General features: G+C 40.7%; 1 protein-coding gene across 1 annotated transcript in view; it reads right to left on the bottom strand.

Annotated features, from left to right (window-relative positions):
* rapgef4a (Rap guanine nucleotide exchange factor 4a) overlaps positions 1–24,275 on the bottom strand; it is a 269,780-nt gene that overhangs the window by 193,943 nt on the left and 51,562 nt on the right. The gene's annotated exons all lie outside the window — the stretch shown is intronic.

Genomic DNA, 24,275 nt, shown 5'->3' with positions numbered 1-24,275 from the left:
CAGAGCCAGCTCTTCAGCGCTTGACGTCCTGCTTTGCGGAAACTGCCAAAATGTTTGGCCTGGAAGTCAGCCTGAAGAAAACTGAGGTCCTCCATCAGCCAGCTCCCCACCATGACTACCAGCCCCCTCACATCTCCATCGGGCACACAAAACTCAAAACGGTCAACCAGTTTACCTATCTCGGCTGCACCATTTCATCAGATGCAAGGATCGACAATGAGATAGACAACAGACTCGCCAAGGCAAATAGCGCCTTTGGAAGACTACACAAAAGAGTCTGGAAAAACAACCAACTGAAAAACCTCACAAAGATAAGCGTATACAGAGCCGTTGTCATACCCACACTCCTGTTCGGCTCCGAATCATGGGTCCTCTACCGGCACCACCTACGGCTCCTAGAACGCTTCCACCAGCGTTGTCTCCGCTCCATCCTCAACATTCATTGGAGCGCTCACACCCCTAACGTCGAGGTACTCAAGATGGCAGAGGTCGACAGCATCGAGTCCACGCTGCTGAAGATCCAGCTGCGCTGGATGGGTCACGTCTCCAGAATGGAGGACCATCGCCTTCCAAAGATCGTATTATATGGCGAGCTCTCCACTGGCCACCGTGACAGAGGTGCACCAAAGAAAAGGTACAAGGACTGCCTAAAGAAATCTCTTGGTGCCTGCCACATTGACCACCGCCAGTGGGTTGATAACGCCTCAAACCGTGCATCTTGGCGCCTCACAGTTTGGCGGGCAGCAGCCTCCTTTGAAGAAGACCGCAGAGCCCACCTCACTGACAAAAGGCAAAGGAGGAAAAACCCAACACCCAACCCCAACTAACCAATTTTCCCTTGCAACCGCTGCAATCGTGTCTGCCTGTCCCGCATCGGACTGGTCAGCCACAAACGAGCCTGCAGCTGACGTGGACTTTTTACCCCCTCCATAAATCTTCGTCCGTGAAGCCAAGCCAAAGAAATGGGCCAAGGGAATTAGAGGAACAAATTTGTAGGGAGATAACGTATATATGTGAAAATCATAGGGTAGTAATCATGGGAGATTTTAACTTCCCACACATTGATTGGGATGCCCATACGGTTAGAAGGCTGGATGGGCTGGAGTTCGTTAAATGTGTTCAGGATTGTTTTCTAAATCAGTTAGTAGAAGAACAGACTTGGGATGGTGTAATACTGGATCTCCTGTTAGGGAATGAGCTAGGTCAGGTAGCGGACATTAATGTTGGAGAACCAATTAGGTCTAGTGACCATAATTCTGTTAGTTTTAGGGTAGTTTTAAGGAAGAGCAAGGAGAGGCCTAAAGTTGAGGTTCTGAATTGGAAAAGAGCAAATTTTGTAGAAATAAGAAGGGATTTGGGGAGTATTGAGTGGGACAGGATATTTTCAGGTAAGGATGTTAATGAAAAATGGAGGATATTCAAAAAAGAAATTTTGAGGGTACAGAGTAGTTATGTCCCAGTCTGGATCAAAGGAAAGGCTGGAAGTCATAGAGAGGCTTGGTTTTCGAGGAATATTGGAAATTTGGTTAGGAGAAAAAGGGAGGTGTACAAGAGGTATAAAGAGCAGGGAGCTGAGAAGTTGAAGGAGGACTACAAGGAGTGTAGAAGGAATCTTAAGAAAGAAATTAGAAAGGCCAAAAAAAGGCATGAAGAGGCTTTGGCTGACAGAGTAGAAATAAATCCAAAGGGTTTCTATAAGTACATTAAAAGTAAAAGATTAGTGAGAGATAAAATTGGACCCCTTGTAGATAGCGAGGGTAGGCTGAGTGAGAAGTCTGAGGAAATGGGGGAAATTTTGAATGATTTCTTTGCTTCAGTATTCACTAGGGAAAAAAATGTTGAACCAGTTGAAGTAAAGAAAAATAGTGGGGAGGTCATGTAGCATATAAGGATAACCGAGGAGGTAGTGATGGCTGTGTTAAAAAAGATAAATGTGGATAAATCTCCCGGACCGGACAAAATATTCCCTAGGACACTCAGGGAGGCTAGTGGACAGTTAGTGGGGCCATTAACAGAGATATTTAGGATGTCACTGGCCACGGGACTGGTACCAAAGGATTGGAGTGTGGCGCATGTAGTTCCTCTGTTTAAGAAAGGGTCCAAATGCAAACCTGGGAATTATAGGCCTGTAAGTCTGACGTCTGTGGTGGGCAAGTTGATGGAAAGTGTTCTGAGGGATGCTATTTACAAATTTTTGGAGGTACAAGGATTGATAGGGAGTAATCAGCATGGTTTTGTCAGGGGTAGATCATGCTTGACAAACCTGATTGAGTTCTTCGAGGGGGTTACAAAAAAGGTTGATGAAGGGAAAGCTGTGGATGTTGTCTATTTGGACTTTGGTAAAGCTTTTGACAAAGTTCCCCACAGGAGGTTAGGAAAAAAGGTGGAAGCATTAGGTATAAATAAAGAGGTAGTGAAATGGATTCAGCAGTGGTTGGATGGAAAGTGTCAGAGAGTAGTGGTAGAAAATTGTTTGTCCATTTGGAGGCCGGTGACTAGTGGAGTTCCTCAGGGTTCGGTCCTGGGTCCACTATTATTTGTTATATATATTAACGATCTGGATGTAGGGGTAGAAAATTGGATAAGCAAGTTTGCGGATGACACAAAGATTGGTGGTGTTGTGGACAGTGAGGTAGATTACCGTAGATTAAAAGGTGATTTAGGAAGGCTGGAGGTGTGGGCTGAGAAATGGCTGATGGAATTTAATACAGATAAATGTGAGGTGCTGCATTTTGGAAAGGCAAATTTAAATAGGTCATATACATTGAATGGTAGACAATTGAGGAGTGCAGAGCAACAAAGGGATTTAGGAGTTATGGTAAATAGTACCCTCAAGGCTGATACTCAGGTAGATGGTGTGGTGAAAAAGGCATTTGGAATGTTGGCCTTCATAAATCGGAGTATTGAATTCAAGAGTAGGGAGGTTATGATGAAATTGTACAAGGCATTGGTGAGGCCTAATTTGGAGTACTGTGTACAGTTTTGGTCACCAAATTATAGGAAAGATATAAACAAAATAGAGAGAGTGCAGAGAAGGTTCACGAGAATGTTGACAGGATTTCAGGGTCTGAGTTACAGGGAAAGGTTGTGCAGACTGGGGCTTTTTTCTCTGGAGCATAGAAGATTGAGAGAGGACTTGATAGAGGTGTTTAAGATTTTAAAAGGGACAGACAAAGTAAATGTGGATAGGCTTTTTCAATTAAGAAAGGGGGAGATTCAAACTAGAGGACATGGTTTAAGATTGAAGGGGGAAAATTATAAGGGGAACATGAGGGGAAATTTCTTTACGCAGAGGGTGGTGGGGATGTGGAATGAGCTTCCGGCAGATGTGGTCGAGGTGGGATCATTGGTTACATTTAAGGAAAGACTGGATCGTTACATGGATAGGAGGGGACTAGAGGGGTATGGACCGGGTGCTGGTTAGTGGGACTAGGAGGGTGGGGATTTGCTACGACATGGACTAGTAGGGCCGAACTGGCCTGTTCTGTGCTGTAAGTGGTTATATGGTTACATGCGAGACCAGGAAAAGGAAAATAATGGATAGTTTTGGTTCTAAGTGGATGCAAATTTGCTTTGAGATAAAAGTATATAGATGGCTTTAGTTGACACTTAAAAAAAAAAGTTGCCATCAAAACTAAAGTTACTGAGTTGAGTCAACATTGCTTCATCCAAAGGATAGCAGATCTCTGGAATTCTCCAGCCACAAGAATTGTGGAGGAGGGGGGCTGGCAAGATGGTGTAGAGGGAAGAATTGTAGTTCCACCTTCCCCCCAGTTAGACTTATAAATACCTGATTTTAAAATTTGTAAAAGTGGTTAAAAATAGTATTTACAGACTTTGGAATAGTGGAGGATTGAAATGGCTACAAATGTGAAGAAATCGAAAACTCAGTTACAAAAGAAATTACCCTATAAAAGTGTTGAAGAATTGAGGCCTACCTACCAAGTTGAAGCCTTGGAGTTGTCGACTGGAGCTCCCAAGCCTCAAAGGACCCCTGCTCAGCTGAGTATTACGCCGGCGCTGATCGTGCGTCCGAAAGATGGTGCTGGTTCTGTGACGAGCTCAGCCGGTCCTGACTCGTGCTCCCATGAGCCCAGATACACAGGCGGATCAGCCGAGCAGGGACAGATGTGCGAGCCCATAGTAGTGCCTGGTGGTCTAGGGGCACGCAGTGTAGCATCGGAGGACGCACCTGCGCGGTCGGTGACTCTTCCGGGCATGCACGGTGCGTCACAAGTTTGGGAATTATTAGAGAAGATGTGGGCTGTGGGGGAGCCCAAAAGGCAGCAGGCTGATGAGGTCGGCACGTTGTCAACAGGTATCCAGACCCACAGCCTCACTGGAAGAGGAATCATTGAGTCAGAAGAGGAAGAGAGCCCAGCGCTATTGGAACCAACACAGAAAGAATATATGGGGTCTGGGACCAGAGAAGGTAGGCCTCAAGGGGAAGTGATGGAACCTGGACTGGATTCTGTATTTACAAGATTGCTCATCAAATGGAAAACATGTCAATGCAGATGTCTACTCAGATAAAACAAGTGAAAACATGGAAGTGAAAGCAGTATGTGTGAAGAGATGACTTCTATGGAGAAAGATATAACTGTAGTTAAAAGTGATGTTAGTAGATGTATAAAAACAGTAGACACCTACAGGATAATTTTTTAAAAATTGAAGAAGCTTTTTTTGAATGTAAGAATCAAGTGGATCGTAATAGAGAAAAAGTGGAGGAATATTTTGTGGATTGGGGGATTCAGAAGAAGGAATTATTGAAGAAGATTGACTCATTAGAGAATCAAGGTCAAAGAAATAATGTAAAAATAGTAGGTCTTCCAGAAGATAAGGAAGGTTCAGATCCGGTAAAGTTTTTTAAGAAATGGATTTCTGAGGTACTGGGCAATGATTTTTTTCCGGATGGTTTGGAACTAGACCAGACACATAGAGCATTGAGGAACAAACCGTTTCCAGGTCAACCACCACGAGGAGTTTTGATTTGTTGTTTGACATATCAGGACAGACAAATGATATTATGAGTTGCGGTGCAGAAGGCGTGGCAAAATCAGACTCCAATAATGGTTTAAAATTACAGAGTGTTTTTCTATACTGATCTGAGTCAAGAAATTATTAGAAGGCACTGAGAATTTAATTCAGCTAAAGAAAGGGTTATAAATTTGCTTTTCGTTACCTGGCTGTATTGAAAGTTTTCTATGGGAATTTTCAATTGCAATTTTTTGAAAATGACCATGATGCATTAATTTTTGCTAATACATTGCCAGATCTGCGGGGAAGTAGACAATCACCATTATCGTCACCTAAAAGGAGGGTAAATGGAAATGGAATGGGAAGAATGGGAAACACGGAAAGAATGGAAAGAAAGTTGAATTGATGCAAAGTCTTCTTGATATTGAAGACCCAGAACAATCATTGGGACTGAAATCATTGGGTTGAATATATTTGATTAAGTACTTTGTGAAAGTCTGACTGAGGGGGGGGGGGGGGGGGAGGGTGGATGACACTGTGACCTTATAGTCATCTGCCACTAGTGGGTTTTACCACACCCAGATTTTTAGGGAGTTTCTACTTTCTAGTAGTTTGTTGGGGGGTAGTATATTTTTTCTATTTTTTTTTTTATTTTTTGGAATTTTTTATATAGGAGGGAGGGTTTAGACTATCAAGGGAATTAGAAAGGGGAGCAATATTTTATAGTAGTGTGAAATATATTATTAAATTAATGAAATATCTAATTTGAAATTTGCAACTTTTAATGTCCAGGGATTGAATAATCCAATTAAGCGTAAACGAGTATTGGCTTACATTAAAAAAAAATGAAAGTTGATATTGCTTTTTTGCAAGAAATGCATTTGACTGAAAAAGAACATTTGAAGTTGAAGAGAGAGTGGGTTGGTCATGTATTTTCTTCTTCTTTTAATTCTCAGGCAAGAGGTGTAGCAATTTTAATTCATAAGAAATTATCATTTGAATTGGAATCATTTGAAGGAAATGCTGGGAGGGTTCTTAGGGTGAATTGTAAAATCTTTGCTGAATCATAGACCTTGTTAAATATTTATGCACCTAATGTAGATGATGAAAGGTTCATATCAGAGGTTTTTTTACTGTTAAATCAGGCCAATGAAAATATTTTGATTCGGGGAGACTTTAACTTTATTGGATAGATCTCCGAAAAGTATAAGGAAATCAAAGACAGCAATACAAATAGGAGCTCTGATAAAGATTTGAATTTGGTGGATATTTGGAGGAGAGTAAATCCTACAGAGAAGGACTTTTCATTCATCTAGACATGATTCATTTTCTAGAATAGATTTTTTTTGGTATCGGCACATTTGCAAGGTAGAGTACTATAGGCTGAATATAAAAGTTGGGTTATATCAGATCACACTATGTTGTTTTTCTCCTGTGCAAGTCCAGAAATGGTACAATTGTCTTATCGATGGAGGTTTAACACAATGTTACTGAGGAACAAGAGTTTATAACTTTTGTTAAGCAACAGATTACTTTATTCTTGGCTGAGAATATTAAAAAGTAGTAATTTTGTACTGTGGGATGCTTTGAAAGCATATTTGCGTTGGCAAATTATTAGTTACACTACGAAAGTTAAAAAACAATATGTGGCGGAAAGCTTTACATTGGAGAAACAAATCACTGAGATGGAAAAGAAATTTCAGAAAGATGTTACAGAGGATAAAAAAGCTGTTTTAACGAAGTTTAAATTACATTATCATACATTACAAACTTACCAGTAAGAGCATTTGATTCACCGATCTAAGCAACATTATTATGAACTGGGTGAGAGAGCTCATGTGGTATTAGCATGGCAATTAAAAACGAAACAGACATCGCAAACTATTAATGCTGTTAAAAAGAATTCAACAGTTACCTTTAAACCTCAGGAAATTAATGATCAGTTTTATTCATTTTATCAAAAATTATATACTTCTGAGAGAAAGCAGGACATTGGTTCTATTGAATCTTACTTATCTAAATTAAAATAACCTGTTTTAGGGGAGGAGGAGGTTAAGGAATTGAAAGCTCCATTTACAGATTTTGAGATTAAAGAAGCAAAACAGGAGATGCTGAATGGAAAGTCACCAGAGGATGATGGATTTTCAGCTGAATTTTATAAAGTGTTTTATGAAGATTTATCTTCTATATTTGGAGATGTATTGCAGCAAATAACTGAAGATCAGTTGTTACCGGAATCTTGTTCGAGTGCTATAATTACTGTGATTCCAAAGAAAGACAGGGATCCATTGAAAGTCTCTTCGTATAGACTTATTTCTTTATTAAATGTAGATTATAAAATTGTAGCGAAAGTGTTAGCGAATAGACTTGCTAAATATTTACCTCAATTGATACATATAGATCAGACAGGTTTTATTAAGAATAGAAATGCATCTGACAATATCCTTAGATTGATAATACTGGTCAATGCATCGAGACAGCAACCCAACCAACCCAATGGTGGTTGCACTGGATGTGGAAAAACCTTTGGATAGAGTTGAATGGAATTTTTTATTTAAGGTGTTAGAGAAGTTTAATTTTGGCCCTTATTTTATTGGTTGGGTTAAGGCTTTATATTAAAATTCAATTCCTAGGGTGGTGACAAATGGTCAAACTTCTTTACCATTTAAATTAACGTGATTGACTCGGCAAGGTTGTCCATTATCACCAGCCTTGTTTGCTTTGGCTATTGAACTGTTGGCTCAGACAATACGATGGAATGATAAGATTAAAGGGATGCGAACTGTGGATGATGAATATAAGATTAATTTATTTGCGGATGATGTGATGGTGTATTTGACAGACCCGGAGCAGTCTTTGAAATATTTACAAGATTGTTTGTTGAAATTTGGGGAGTTATCTGGATATAAGGTAAACTGGGATAAGAGTGAAATACTGCCAGTTGGGGAAGGAGATTATTCAGAATATAAAAATAATTATAAAATTAAAATGGTCAGATAGAATTAAATATCTAGGAGTAATAGTAAATGCAGATAATCAGTCTTTATGTAAATTAAATTATGTTCCTTTATTAAAAAAGGATTAAAATGGATTTGATTAAATGGAAAGATCTTCTGTTAACATTAATTGGTTGAGTAAACTGAATTAAAATGAATATTTTTCCTTGAATCCATTATCTATTTTAGTCGATGCCACGTTTACTTTTTCAGGATTTGAACAGAGTGGTGTGGGAATTTTTATGGAAGGGAAAATTAACATGAGTAGCTTTGCATAAACTTACATGGAAATATGCATTAGGTGGACTTCAGTTACTTCATTTTCAAAATTATTATGAAGCTGCTCAGTTGAAACTTGTCAGTAGATTGATGGATATTGTCCAACCCCTGAGTTGGGCGAAGGTGGAAATGGCTTGTATTTCTGAAGTTGATGTACATCAGTTTATATTTAAGTGGAATATGAACTTATTGCGGAAATGTAATATGCCGGTACAGGTACACAATCCTTTATCCGGACACCTAAAATCTGGAAAGCTCCAAAATCTGGCAAGTGCAGACCAGCAGTTGGGGGAGGCAGCCAAGGGACTAGGAGTTGGGGGAGGCGGCCAGGTGGGCAAGGGATGGGTGGTCGGGGGAGGCGGCTGAGGGACCGGTGGTCGGGGGAGGCAGCCGAGCGACCAGCGGCCAAAGGATAGGCGGTCGGGGGAAGCAGCCGATGGACTGGTGGTCAGTGGAGGTGGCCAAGGGACCAGTGGTCAGGGCAGGTGGCCGAGGGACCAGCAGTCGGGGGAGGCGTCCAGGCGGCCAAGGGTCCGCGGTTGGGGGAGACATCTGGGTGGCCGAGGGACCGGCGTCGGACTTTCCAAAATGTGGAAAAATCCAAAATTCAAAACACACTGTCCCCCAAGGGTTCCGGATAAAGGATCGTGTACCTGTATTAAAACATTTGTTAAAGATATGGGTTAAAAGAAATATGGTTTTAGGGTCGAAGGATAAACTATCAATTCAAACTCCGTTATACCATCATTAACTTATTCCCTTTTCAATGTTCAATAATCATTTAAAGAGATGGAATTCTAAAGATATAAAGATCGTTCAGGACTGTTTTGAAGAAGGCCAATTTCTTTCTTTTACTCAATTGAGGGGGAAATTTGATATATCTGTAAATTCTTTATTTGTGTATTATCAACTCAGAGCTTTGATAAAAGATAATTATGGTAAGGAGATGAATTTACCTAAGTTGACAAAATTTGAGTCTTTGATTTCCTCAATACCAAAGAAAGGCTATATTTCGGATACGTATTAATTGTTACAAGAAAGTATGGATAAACCAGAATGGGAGAAATCTAGGACTAAATGGGAAAGTGATTTAACTTATATTATCCCTCAAGAGAATTGGGAAGTTATGTGTTATGAGAGTGTAACTAAATTGACAAATGTAAGATATGGAATGGTTAATTATAATTTTTTACATCAGTTATATTTGACTCCAGAGAAACTGAAAAAGTATGGGTTTAGTAATTCAGACTCTTGTTTTAGATGTGGATTACGTACTGGAACTTTTTTACATGCCATTTGGTCTTGTGTTAAAGTACAACCATTTTGGGAAGGAATTAGGTTGGTTTTGGAAAAATTATTTAAAATTAAATTGCCATTAGACCCATCGATTTTTTTTTTTTGTTGAATATGATCTCTTTGAAGGGATTGGGGTTGGATAAATTTCAAATTGCATTTGTACGTTTAGTGTTGTCTGTAGCACGAAAATGTGTAGTTAGTACTTGGAAAGATAATGTGGAGATTAATATAGAACGTTGGCTTGTATTACTATGGAAAAAATTACATGTAACTTGCATAACAATTATTCCTTTTTTGTTAAAATGTGGTCTTCCTATTTGGAATATATGAATTTGGAAATAGTTTCCAAATGAATTTGGAAATAGTTTGTAATACTATATATATTCTGTTTTATTTTTATATTTGGCTCCCCTCAAGGGGGCTGGCTGAAGGGGTGGGAGGGTGGGGAGGGCTTTTTGTTTTTTTATATATAAAAATTGATTTCCTTCTGTTGTTTGATTGTAAGTTGTTCAAAAATCTTTTAAATAAAGTTTTTAAAAAAGAATTGTGGAGGACAAGTGCTGAAAATAATAGAGATTTTTCATCATTTAAAGGAATCAAAGGGACCATTGTAGAAAATAGAAAAGGGTCAATCATGGTCCATTATAATCATATTATAATGATTTTGCAGCAATTATTATTCTGAAATTTCCAAAATACAAGACTTCCTCAGGCTGATGTATTGGGGCTTCTGCCTACAGCAGTTCTAACATCAGTCGACCTTCAGTGAGGAGGTATTCGCTGACTACCAATCACTTATCCAATGACAAAGGCAGAGAGCCTACCCGGGGTGGGGGGGGGGGGGGGCAGGGGAAATCTACTCTCAATTTACCTCAAGAGTTTTACTAGCAGTATTTCCTGCACCAAAACTATTTTGCAATGTATTCTGGCAGTTGTAAAGATGCACATGTATTTTAATCACGTTCAACAAGGCAAGGTCATGAAGTGGAGATAATTATAATACTTGAGGGGCCTTATTTTCATGTTCCAATCCTCTGACCATGTCCAAAATTAGGCAGAAGGGATTAGAGAAGTGATTAAAGGGGTCAAAATATTTTTTGATTGGTCTTTACCTCTTTCTTCACATTGACAAAGGGAGCAAGAAATTCCTGTTTAAATGCATGGTCCCGATTTTATGACAAAACTAAATCAATGTTGAACTTAATTACACAAAGTTGTAAGTAATTCACAATGTTACTGACAGTGGTTCTGTCCTCCTCCTCCACAGCCGTACTGTTTGCGACCTTCTCTCATAAAGATGAACGATTTACGAACAACTTGCATTGCAAGTTTTTTATTTTAGTTTTTAGATCTTAGATTTTAGTTTTTTCCTATATACAGTTTCAGCATATATTTGTTAACATTCTATTTCTTAAAAAATTGCATTGCAAGAAAGATATACCAAAAATATCATGTTGTAATAAATGCTGTTCAACAAACTTTCTGGGCCTCAGAATCTGACTTTGTATTGGATTGTTATTCCCTCAATTTTCTAACTATATATTTTGCTTTTGTTACTATATCAATTGCTTTGATTATTTTGTAAAGATTGCTTTCCTCCTGGTTTGCTGTTTTTGTGAATTTTATACAATTACTCAGCCAGTTTGTTTACACCCCAGTTACTAAATGCCAAAGATCTCTCTTGAACTAGAAACTTAATGACAGACATCTGAAAGACAAAATTTCTATGTCACAGATTGAAGAAATCTGTCCACACAGATCTAGCTTTGGTTCCCATTGCTTTTCCAGTGATTGAAAAATTCAAGTCAGCATTGTATTTGATGAGGAAGTTACATCAACTCCATATATATTCTCCCTTTCAAAACATTACTGTACGAATTATCTCATAATTAACAGGGGTGGGTGTGTGCATGTGCGTTGATCTGCAATTTTCAAAGTTGTTTCAAACATTAACTGGATACTGCATATAAATTTGAAAGGCAAAATAACATTATCTCCAAGGATTTTTGGGAACCTGCAAGATTTAGATTGAAGAGTAAGACTAAGGAGCCCTGGATGATCAGGTATATGTGGCTCTGATCAGGTTTGGCAAACTGGGATCACGACAGAACTTACAGACAAATGGTAGGACTCCTGAGAGTGTTGTGGACCAGTTGTTGTGAACAGGTAGACAAGATGGTGAAAAAGGTGAGTGACATGCATTCAGGAGCTGGTGTGCCACAGTACAGGACTTTGGTGAGACCATATTTTAGAATACTATGGTCACCTAGCCATAGAAAGGATACCATTAAGCTAGAAAAAATTGAGAAAAAAAAAATCATGAAAATATGGCCAGGACTGGTAGGCTTGAATTGTAAAGTAGCTGGAACATTATTTTACCTGGAGCATAGGAAGATGAAGTGAGTTCTTATAGACATTTTGTAATCAGATAAGACAAATATGAATAGACTTTTACCCAAGGTGACAAGTCTAAAACTAGAGAGCATAAATGCGAAGTGAAGAGGGAAAGATTTAGATGTAACCAGAGAGAAAACTTTTTCCACCAAGAGGGTTGCTGATGTAAGGAATGATCTGCCAGAGGTGGGTGTAATTGTAACATCTAAAAGGCATTTAGAAAGGTACATAGATAGGGAAACATTTAGAGGAATATGTGGATGAAATAACGAGGCATTTAGAACAAAGAGGTTCCATCAGGCAGACGCAGCATGGATTCAGAAAGGGCAGGTCTTATTTGACAACTTGCTGGAGTTCTTTGAGGATATAGGGTGCGGTAGATAGAGGGGAAGAGGTTGATGATGTATATTTGGATTTCCAGAAGGTGTTTGATAAGGTGCCACAGAAGACACTTATCATTAAGATACAGATGAATGTGGAGTCGGGGGAAGTATATTGGCATGGATTGAGGATTGGTTAACTGACAGAATGCAGAGAGTCGGATAAATGGGTGTTTGTCTGATTGGCAGACAGTGGTGAGTGGGGGGCCACAGGGGTCAATGTTGGGCCCACAGCTGTTCACCATTTACACTGATAATTTGGAAGAGGGGACAGAGGGTCGTGTAGCCAAGTTTGCAGATGATACTAAATGGGGTGAAAAAGCAAATTGTACAGAGGATGTGGAGAGGCTGCAGAAGGATATAGTTGAGTTAGGTGAGTGAGCAAAGGTCTGGCAGATGGAGTACAACATTAGTAAATGCGAAGTCATCCACTTTGGTAGGAAAAATAGAAGAGCAGATTATTATTTAAATGGTGAAAGACTGCAGCATGCTGTCATGCAGAGGGACTTGGGAGTGCTTGTGCATAAATCGCAAAAAGTTGGGTTGCAGGTACAACAGGTTATTAAGAAGGCAAATGGAATGTTGGCCTTCATTGCCAGAGGAATTGAATTCAAGAGCAGGGAGGTCATGCTGCAATTATACAAGGTACTGGTGAGGCCGCACCTGGAGTACTGTGTGCAGTTCTGGTCTCCATACTTGAAGGATATTCTGGCCTTGAAGGCAATCCAGAGGAGGTTCACCAGGTTGATCCAGAGATGAAGGGATTGACCTACGAGGAGAGACTAAATTGCTTGGGATTATACTCACTCAAATTCTTAATAATGAGAGCAGATCTTATAGAAACGTATCAAATTATGAAAGGGATCGATAAGATAGAGGCAGGACATTTGTTTTCACTGGTAGGTGAGTCCAGAACTAGGGGACACAGCCTCAAGATTCAGGGGAGTAGATTTAAGATGGAGACGAGGAAAAACTGTTTTTCCCAGAGAGTAGTGAATCTGTGAAATTCTCTACCCAGGGAAGCGGTTGAGGCTACTTCATTAAACATATTTAAGGTTCAGTTAGATAGATTTTTAAATTAAAAAAAGGAATTAAGGGGTATGGGGAAAAAAGGAAGGTAGGTGGAGTTGAGATGATCAAATCAGCCACGATCTTATTGAATGGCAAAGCAGATTCGATGGGCCAGATGGCCGACTCTTGCTCCTATTTCTTATGTTCTTATTGTAGGCAATCTTATGTAGACAACTTGATTGGCATGGATGTTGAGCCTGTTCCATACTCCGCCTCTAAGATTGCACTTTTTCAATGGTACAGCTTAAAGGTGGAATATCTGAATGATCACTGATCAAAGTCCATTGCATCTGTAAGACACCAATCATATTGCAACACTGTATTCCTCCCATTTCAATAATTGTACAAAATGTCCTCACAGTTCCAGGGAACTGGGCCAGTTACAAAACTGTACCATCTACCCCATGGATATTTGACCCATTAGGTAGCCAGCAATGCCTGTAATCACTCCTTAAAACCAATCCCATCTCCTTCATTTTCAATAAGGGGTTTCAAACTGCAAAAAATGATACAATTTTCCTGCACTCACAATGGATTTTGTATACTTTTATTTCTTCCCTAACTTCCTAATTCTGCTCTTTATAAATGAATACGTGGATATTCTTAAAGTTTTCAGACTTCATCACTGTGCAACTTTTTCAAAGAACCTTCTGCAAAATCATAGCAAATCCACCAATAATTATGATGTTATGTAGCATAACATAATTACAAGATTAATATTCAGGAAGGATTTGAAGAGGCTTATAGAAAATCTTTGATCATTCTGAAACTGGTTATAGAGTAACTTCCTGCTAAAAGGGAGCACTGTCTTCAAGATTAGAAACTGACTGAAAATTATTATTTAATATTGGTTTTATCCCCTGAGAGTTCATTTGAACTATGCCTGGGAATCTGATGATGGTAGCCTACAATCTTTCCAACAATAATGCTATGAGCATTGATCTATAATTATATCTCCAAACCTGCTACAAAACCAAATCTGGTACAGTAAGAAGCAGCAAAGCTTCACTCCAAGATGAACTTGATGCCTTCTATGCCTGATGTGACTACAGGAACAAGGAAGAACCACCACCCATGTCCCCTGATGATCCTCTCTTGTCCACATCAAAGGATAAGGTGCAGGCTGCCTTAAGAGAATGAATCTGAGGAAAGCATCCAGTCCGGACAGAGTACCCAGCTAAGTATTAAAAACCCTGTGCTGACCAACTTGCCCATGTATTCACAGATATCTTCAACATCTCTCTCCGGTAGGGCATGGTACGCACCTGTTTCTAACAGATCTCAATCATACCTGTGCCCAAGAAGAGTGTGGTAACCTGCTCAAATGACTATCGACCTGTTGCACTCATATCCACAGTAATGAAGTGTTTTGAAAGGCTATTGTTGAAGCCTACCGAAGCAACAGGTAGGCTTGAATCACTGAGTCATCTCAGTGACTCTACACAAAGTGTGGAACACCTGGACAGCAAAGGTGCATATATCAGGAAGCTCTATATTGTCTATAGTTTGGCATTCAGCACCATCGCCTCCACAAAAGTGATCAGGAAACTAAGACCTGGGCCTCAATACCCCACTGTGTAATTGGATTTCCACAACGCAATCAGTGAGGATTGGTAAGAACTTCTCCTCCTCAATCTCCATCAGTACTGGAGCTCCACAGGGCTGCGTTCTTAGCCCCCTGCTCAATTCGCTATGCACCTATGACTGTGTGGTTCGGTACGACAACAACACCATTTACAAATTCCCCAGTGATACCACAGTAAGGGTGGGGGGGTTGTATAAAAAGGGGCGATGAGTCGGCAAACAGGAGGGAGATTGAAAACTTGGCTGAATGGTGCACCAACAACAACCACCTTGCCCTCAATATCACTAAAACTAAGGAGCTGATTATTGACAATGAAAGGAAAACCAGATGTGTACAATCCAGTGATCATTGAGGGATCAGAGGTGGAAAGAGTGAGCAAATTTATGTTCTTGGGAGTCACTATCTCAAAGGATCTTTCCTGGAAACAGCATACTAATGGCAACATGAATAAAGCACAGCAGTTTGCAGAGGTTTTGTTAGACATTGGAAACCATGGCAATTCACCAGGAAGTACTCTATCTTTGAGCAGAAGATCTTCACAACAGACACATTGGTGCACCAGTTCTTGCTGATGTCCTCTCCTTGGGTCTTGCTAGAAGCAGCAGTGTCTCTGTCTGTCCTGAAGGAGACAAGGCCATCCAGCTGGATGGCTGAACCTTGAATGTTGTCCTGGATCCACATTTCTGTAATCACCAGAACACAGCAGCCCTGTAGTTCTCTCTGGTTCAGATGTCACCTCAGGTAATCCATTTTCTTCTTCAGCGATCTTACATTTCAGAGCAAGATCGTCAGGACCGGGGTCTGAAGGGGTTAACTCTCAGTCTAGCCCTGATGTCGGCCCATTTTCCATACTTCTGCCTTCTCCAGAAATTTGTGACTGTGTGTTCCCAATTTCATTTGCTAATTTCAAAATCCGGTTCATGTTTTGTATTTTGACAAGTGTTTCCTGATCGTAGATACAATGTACCAGGTTTGGGATTTCACTGTTGTGAGGAGCCAAAGTGGCCACTGAAACCACGTGCGCTGCCATCTTGTATGTATAAACCGATAACCCTGAACGGAAACCCTGCAAAAGGTAGTTGATACAGCTCATGACATCATAGGAAAAACCCTCCCCACCACCATCAAGACATTTACAGAGAATGCTGCCGTCGGAGAGCAACAGTAATCACTAAGGATCCACACCACCTAGCACATACTCTGTTCTCGCTGCTACCATCAGGAAAGAGGTCTCGGTGCCACAAGACTCGCACCACCAGGTTCAGAAACAGCTGCTACCCCTCCACCATCAGACTCCTCAAAACAAAATCAATGAGGGCCTCATTTAAGGACTCTGGTATTATTGATTTTTTTTTTCTTTTTAAAATATCTTTATTGAGTTTAATTTAAAAAAATATATATAGATCTAATGGATTTGCTAAAGTATAAGAAAACACAAAACATTTGAGCATTTCACATTGATTATATATAAATTATATATAAATATTATATATAAATCGTGCACACCCTTTCAGATCAAAACCACTATATCAAAAATATTGAGAAAGAAAAAAAAAGACCCCCAATAATCAAACCCCTCCCTCAAAACAAGGAAAATTAAAAATAGGAAACAAAGGACAACACTCGGAGACCAGACAACACTGTTAAGGAGCATGCAAACACCTCGATTCATTAAATTATGGTAATATTCTTGAATGGGCCCCATGTCCTATAAAAGTTCTTCCCTTGTATCTTTGACATTATGTCTGATTTTTTTCTAAACTTATGGAGGACATGATCTCCTGTAACCATTGAGTATGTGTAGGTGGAGTAATTTCTTTCCATTTCATCAGAATTGCCTGTCAGCCCATCTAAAATGCACTTCCGAGATGAAGTCAGCAATATTTCCTTTTCTTGAGAAAAAACAAATAGAGCAATTCAGGGGCATGGTTCTAATTTAACTTAAAAATGATTGATAAGGTTTGAAAGTAATTTTTCCTAAAACTTTCTAAACTAGGGCAAGTCCAAAACATATGTATCAATGAAGCCTCAAAAATGTTACATTTATCACATAATGGATCAATATCAGGATACAAGGAGATAACTTAATTTATGAAATATGTGCTCTGGGTACAACCTTAAATTGCAATAACCAATGTTGCACACAATACGAGGATTCATTAATCAAATTTAGAACAATATCCCAGTCCTCATCTGGAAATAACTAATCCAAATCACGTTCCCAATCACTCTTAATCTTAACCAGCGAAAATGTCCTCAAATCCATCAGATTACTCTAAATAATTGATATTGAGCTTCTATGAGAAAATTGAAAGTCAGCAAGAATATTTCTTTCAGAAATCTATGGAAAATCAGAAAGCTTGGACTGAACAAAATGTCTGACTTGAAGACATCTGGAAAAAATTATTTTGAATAATAAGATCACCACTCTGCATCTGATAAAGAAAGTTTAAAAAAGACAATTAACTGGCTGGAGAAAACTTCTAAATTGTGCCTTATTGATTTTTTTCCCCAGTATTGCACAATTTGTTTACTTTTCTTACCACATACGCATCTTCTTGAGTACAGTGTTTTGCATTACCGAGAAATCGTACCTCAGGGTGTATGTGGATGTACTCTAACAATATATCTTAACTTTGAGAATCATCTGCTTTAGTACAGCCCAGAATGGAAATTAGTACATGCTGGAAATGTCTGATCCATGCAACACATAAATTTTTCCAATGATCCAGTTATCCCGTGAATCTAGCAAAGCACAGGCATTCCAAGAAATAATTATCATATTGATCAATGGATAATCACAACTTAGAAGAGCAGTCATTACTAAATAGTATTGTTTATGCAAAAAAAAATGGTTTTATGCATTTGCCCTTCGATTCTACTCTACCATTCACGATCGCAGCTGAATTTCTGCATCAACTCTTTGTAAAATATAGTTCAGAAGAACAATCTCTTCATTCCATTAAAACTTAGAAGTTGTTTTTGTCTGTCTTTGAATTTAGGACCGAGCCTCTACACCCATTGAGGGAAGAGAATTCAAAGATTTGTACCTTTTGAGTGAAGAAATTTCTCATCATCTCAAATATGGTTTTTAGACTGCAGGCAGGTAACAGCACAATCAAGGAATTTTCCTGCTACACGAAAAGGAATGTACAGGAATTTTGAGTCAATTTCTGTTCTGCAATTTATCCTGCAGGACCCCTACAACTTATTGGAAGAAACCTGCAGTGTAAATCGTACCAGAAAAATATGTTGACAGTCATCCACTCTACTGCACATCCAACCACTGGGACTGTTGCACTCAGTTACTTGCAGTCTAAAGAGGTGACCAGTGTGAATGACCACACAGGCAGTAATTATGTTAATTTTTTTCCTGCAATTTTCTAGATATTGCAGTCTAAAAAACATTTTTTAAAACCTCCTAATTCTGAAACCATAACCTCTGGTCTAACAATTCTCAGCCAAGGGAAGTATCCATCAAGCTGCTTTATGTGGATTGCGGAGAATCACATGTCCTCCCTTTCTGGAACACTGTGGATTGCAGAGGGTCACGTGACCTACCTGTCTGAGGTAGGAAATCTGGGAGGCTGTGATGCTTCATTACCCAATGACCTGAACATCTTCCATGCCCACTTTGAGAAGAAGAACCAAATAGTGTCTACTAGAATCCCTGCAAAGGCTGAGACCATGCAATATCTGTTTATAAGGATAATGTTAGAACATCATCAGGCTCTGATGGTGTACCTGGCAGGTTACTGAAAACCTGCACCAAAAAGGGTATCAATCATCCCAGTGTCCAAGAAGAGTAGAGTGAGCTGCCTCAATGACATGCCCACTGCTCAGTAGCACTAACTTCCACTGTGATGAAATGCTTTAAGAGGCTGGTCATGGCCAGAATTAGCATGCACCTCAGCAAAGTTATGGACCCACTGTAATTCGCCGATCGTCGCAATCACTCCGCAGTAGATGCAATATCGCTGGCTCTCCACTCAGCTCTGGAATACTTCAAAAACAGCAATTCATACATACAGCTGCTCATTGACTACAGCTCAGCCTTCAATACCATTATTCCTTCAGTGGTGGTCAAGAAGCTACAAGTTCTGGGCCTCGGTACCCCTCTCTGTAACTGGATCCTTGACTTTCTCATTAGACGTACAAATTGGAAACAACGTTTCCACCTCACCAATCATCGACACAGCCACACCCCAAGGATGCCCACTGCTCTATTCATTATACACCCATGATTGTGTGGCCAGGCACAATTCCAATGCCATCTACAAATTTGCCGATGACACCACAGTTGTCGGCAGAATCACAAATGGCAATGACAAAGGGAGCAAGAAGGAGATATATCAGTTCTTTGAGTGGTGTCACATCAACAGCCTTGTGCTCAACGTTAGCAAAACCAAGAGATGATCGTGGACTTCAGGAGGAAGTCAGGAGAACATGACCCAGTCCTCATCGAGGGCTCAGTAGTGGATAGGGTCAAGAACTTCAAATTCCTGGGTGTCAGCATCTCCAAGGATCTCTCCTGGAGCCTCCATGTTGATGCAATCATGAAGAAGGCTTGCCAGTAGCTATATTTTGTGAGGTGTCTCAGGCGGTTCGGTATGTCACTGGAAACTCTTGTAAACTTCTAAAGATGTACTGTGGAGAGCATTCTGGCTGGTTGCATCAATGTCTGATATGAAGGCGAAAATCTCAGGACAAGAATAAACTCTAGAGGGTTGTTAATTCAACCTGCGACATCACAGGCATCAGTCTTCACTCCATCAAGAGCATCTATATGAGGTGGACTTAAAAAAGCAGTCTCTATCCTCAAAGACCCCCACCACCTAGGCCGTGCCCTCTTCACTCTACTACCATCGGGGAAAAGGTACAGCAGCCTAGATGAGCACTCAACATCACAAGGACAGTTTCTTCCCTGCTGTCATCAGATTCCTGAATAATCAATGAACCAAAGATACTGCCTTACTTTTCATGCACTACTATTTTTAAATATTTATTGTTGTAAGATGGTTATAATATGAATGTTTGCACTATGACGCTGCCACAAACACCGAATTTCACGACTTGCTCATGAAAGTAAATTCTGATTCTAATTCTGTCTTGGAACTTTCAGCAAGTTGATGGATTGCATGATTCTCTGCAATTCTACCCAAGCAGAGAATGACAGAGCATTCAGTTGATGAAGTCTACCTTTATTTCACTGTCCAACCTTCCTGTCCTCTTTTCCTGTCACATACTTTCCAATTTCTTACACAAAAATAACCGTGCCTCCATCCCCAAATGAACTTTCCATCCCTTTTGCCTTTGCTACTATTTCCCTGGCCTCCCAATGAGGACGTGATAGGTGCTTTCAAGGAGGGAACAAACAGGTAGCAACCTTGTTCTCCTTTAAATTCCCCCCCCAAATAAATTAAATTTAAATGGAAAAAATGCTGACTTGCTAAGTATAATGTTTGTACTGGTTCTTTAAAATAGCTAACCAGCAAGTCTGACTTTTCTGTATTTTTTTATTTAATAAGTATGTTTATCATTACTGTATATGCCATCACCTTTGTTTACCTCACCAAAGCCTTCGACACCGTGAGCAGGAAAGGGCTTTGGCAAATATTAGAGCGCATCGGATGCCCCCCAAAGTTCCTCAACATGGTTATCCAACTGCACGAAAACCAACAAGGTTGGGTCAGATACAGCAATGAGCTCTCTGAACCCTTCTCCATTAACAATGGCGTGAAGCAAGGTTGTGTTCTCGCACCAACCCTCTTTTCAATCTTCTTCAGCATGATGCTGAACCAAGCCATGAAAGACCTCAACAATGAAGACGCTGTTTACATCCGGTACCGCACGGATGGCAGTCTCTTCAATCTGAGGCGCCTGCAAGCTCACACCAAGACACAAGAGAAACTTGTCCGTGAACTACTCTTTGCAGACGATGTCGTTTTAGTTGCCCATTCAGAGCCAGCTCTTCAGCGCTTGACGTCCTGTTTTGCGGAAACTGCCAAAATGTTTGGCCTGGAAGTCAGCCTGAAGAAAACGGAGGTCCTCCATCAGCAAGCTCCCCACCATGACTACCAGCCCCCCCACATCTCCATCGGGCTCACAAATCTCAAAACGGTCAACCAGTTTACCTATCTCGGCTGCACCATTTCATCAGATGCAAGGATCGACAATGAGATAGACAACAGACTCGCCAAGGCAAATAGCACCTTTGGAAGACTACACAAAAGAGTCTGAAAAACAACCAACTGAAAAACCTCACAAAGATAAGCGTATACAGAGCCGTTGTCATACCCACACTCCTGTTCGGCTCCGAATCATGGGTCCTCTACCGGCATCACCTACGGCTCCTAGAACGCTTCCACCAGCGTTGTCTCCGCTCCATCCTCAACATTCATTGGAGCGCCTTCATCCCTAACATCGAAGTACTCAAGATGGCAGAGGCCGACAGCATCGAGTCCACGCTGCTGAAGTTCCAGCTGCGTTGGGTGGGTCACATCTCCAGAATGGAGGACCATCGCCTTCCCAAGATCATGTTATATGGCGAGCTCTCCACTGGCCACCGTGACAGAGGTGCACCAAAGAAGAGGTACAAGGACTGCCTAAAGAAATCTCTTGGTGCGGCTGATATCGCCTCAAACCGTACATCTTGGCGCCTCACAGTTCGGCGGGCAGAACGTCCTTTGAAGAAGACCGCAGAGCCCACCTCACTGACAAAAGACAAAGGAGGAAAAACCCAACACCCAACCCCAACCAACCAATTTTCCCCTGCAACCGCTGCAACCGTGTCTGCCTGTCCCGCATCGGACTTGTCAGCCACAAACAAGCCTGCAGCTGACGTGGACATTTACCCCCTCCATAAATCTTTGTCCGCGAAGCCAAACCAAAGAAGAAGATATGCCTGCATATAAGACAAGCCTTCTATAAAATGAGCCAAACTTACAATGCAGGTTTCAAGCTATATTGATTGTATAAGAATACCCAAGCCCAGCAGTTACTAATGACCAGTGGAGTCACAACATTTTAAAAGCAAATTACCTATTAAAGGTTTACATTTTATTAGCATATTTTAGAATAAACCACAGTTGGTTCCTTTAACAGGACGTTTAAAGCTTGCACAGAGTCAACAACAGTCAGACTGGTGGATGGACCATGCAGGGGAGTGCTGAGACTTTGCTATCAAGTTTCGGATTGTATACTTAGTGAAACATTAAAGTCAGCAGACACTGTGATTCGAGTAAAAGGACATCAAAATGCTGGAGGATCTCAGCCGGACTTTCAGCATCCATAGGAGACAACAATATTTTGCCAACATCTCGGGCCTGAGCCCTTCTTCGAGGAATAAACAGAATAAGCAAAAAAACAGGAAATCTAAGAATAGAGAGAGTCCTGGCTGGGGAAGGAGTCCCAACAAAAGGTGTTAATTGGATATGATAAGGGGAGAGATGAGAATTGATTTTGTCTGTGTGTAAGCAGACAGGGAAAAGGGAGAGAGACAGAGCTGGGGCAAGTGGAGGGGTTCAATGAAAGCCAGAGAAGTCAATATTAATGCCATCTGGTTGGAGGATGCCAAGTCAGAAGATGAGGTGTTGCTCCTCTAATTTGTAGATGGTCTCAGTCTGGCAGTACATGAGACCATGGACAGACATGTCAGCAAGGTAATGGGATGGAGAATTGAAATTGGTGGCCACTGGGAGATCCACGCTATTGCGGTGGACAGAGCCGAGGTGCTCAATGAAGCGATCTCCCAGTCTGCATCCAGTCTCTCCAATGTAGAGGAAACCACAACAGGTGCACAGGGATGCAGTAGATAACCCCTACAGATTCATGAATGAAGTGTTACTTCACTTGGAAGGACTGTTTGTGGCCAGGATGATGGTGAGGGTAGAGGTGTGGGTGTAAGTTGACCACAGGAGGGATCACTTTGTTGAGCACCTCAGCTCTATCCTCCCAAAATAGTGTGGATCTCCCAGTGGCCACCCATTTCAATAGTGTGGATCTCCCAGTGGCCTCCCAATTCAATAGTGTGGATCTCCCAGTGGCCACCCATTTCAATAGTGTGGATCTCCCAGTGGCCTCCCAATTCAATAGTGTGGATCTCCCAGTGGCCTCCCATTTCAATAGTGTGGATCTCCCAGTGGTCTCCCATTTCAATAGTGTGGATCTCCCAGTGGCCACCCATTTCAATAATGTGGATCTCCCAGTGGCCACCCATTTCAATAGTGTGGATCTCCTAGTGGCCTCCCATTTCAATAGTGTGGATTTCCCAGTGGCCACCCATTTCAATAGTGTGGATCTCCCAGTGGCCTCCCATTTCAATAGTGTAGATATCCCAGTGGCCACCCATTTCAATAATGCCTCATCTTCCGACTGGACACCCTCCAACCGGATGCATTAATATCAACTTCTCTGGCTTTTATTAAACCACCCCAACCCCTAATTCTTCCCACGTCACCTTCCCCCAGCTCTGTCTCTCTCCCTTTTCTCTGTCTCCTGTCACACAGACAAAGTCAATTCTCACCTCTCCCCTTATCACATCCAATTAACATCTTTTGTTGGCCTGGACTCCTCCCCCAGCACTGCCTCTATTATGAGATTTCCTGTTTTTTTTCTTATTCTGCTTATTCTTTGCTTATTTCTTGAAGTAGGGCTCAGGCCTAAAACATGGGCAATATATCTTTGTCTCCCGTGGACGCTGAAAGACGCTGAGTTGCTCCAGCATTTCAGTGTGTTTTTGCATTGTACTTGCCACAGTGGAGCGCTGAGACTTTGCTGTCAAGGTTTAGATTTTATACTTAGCGTATAAGATGACCTCTGGTTTTGTGGTGACATTTTTAAGTTTCGTGTCGTCTTGTTTGCCGGCATATACAGTACCTTTTGAAATGTGTTATATTAGTCCACCCAATCTTTACAGGCAGTACTGCCTCATAATTACAAACACATTGTGTAATTCCTTTTTTCTCAATCCTTGTGCCTTTTATCCATCGTTTAAATCTGCCTGCTGGTCACCCCATCAGGGAGAATTGATTATGTTTTGCTGGTCTTGATTACTAATATACCAAACAAAAGCACAACTGTAAATAAAAAAAAAACTGAAAATAAAAAAAGACAAGAAATGCATTATAACTTCACACTAATTAAACATGTCTTGATGAGATCTCAGCCTCTCAATTTACTGACTGGATTTTAAATAAAGAAGGAATATTATTAAAGTGCATTTTCTGAAAAGGTTCCGGAACTTGATCTTGGAAGGAAATTTAAATGTTAAAGTGGTAGAAAATTCAGCAGATTTGC

Source organism: Narcine bancroftii, chromosome 4 (assembly GCF_036971445.1).
Source record: "Narcine bancroftii isolate sNarBan1 chromosome 4, sNarBan1.hap1, whole genome shotgun sequence".
Classification (NCBI taxonomy): Eukaryota; Metazoa; Chordata; class Chondrichthyes; order Torpediniformes; family Narcinidae; genus Narcine; species Narcine bancroftii.
Note: the sequence above shows the minus strand (reverse complement) of the source record. Positions and strands in the feature narration are given on the sequence as shown.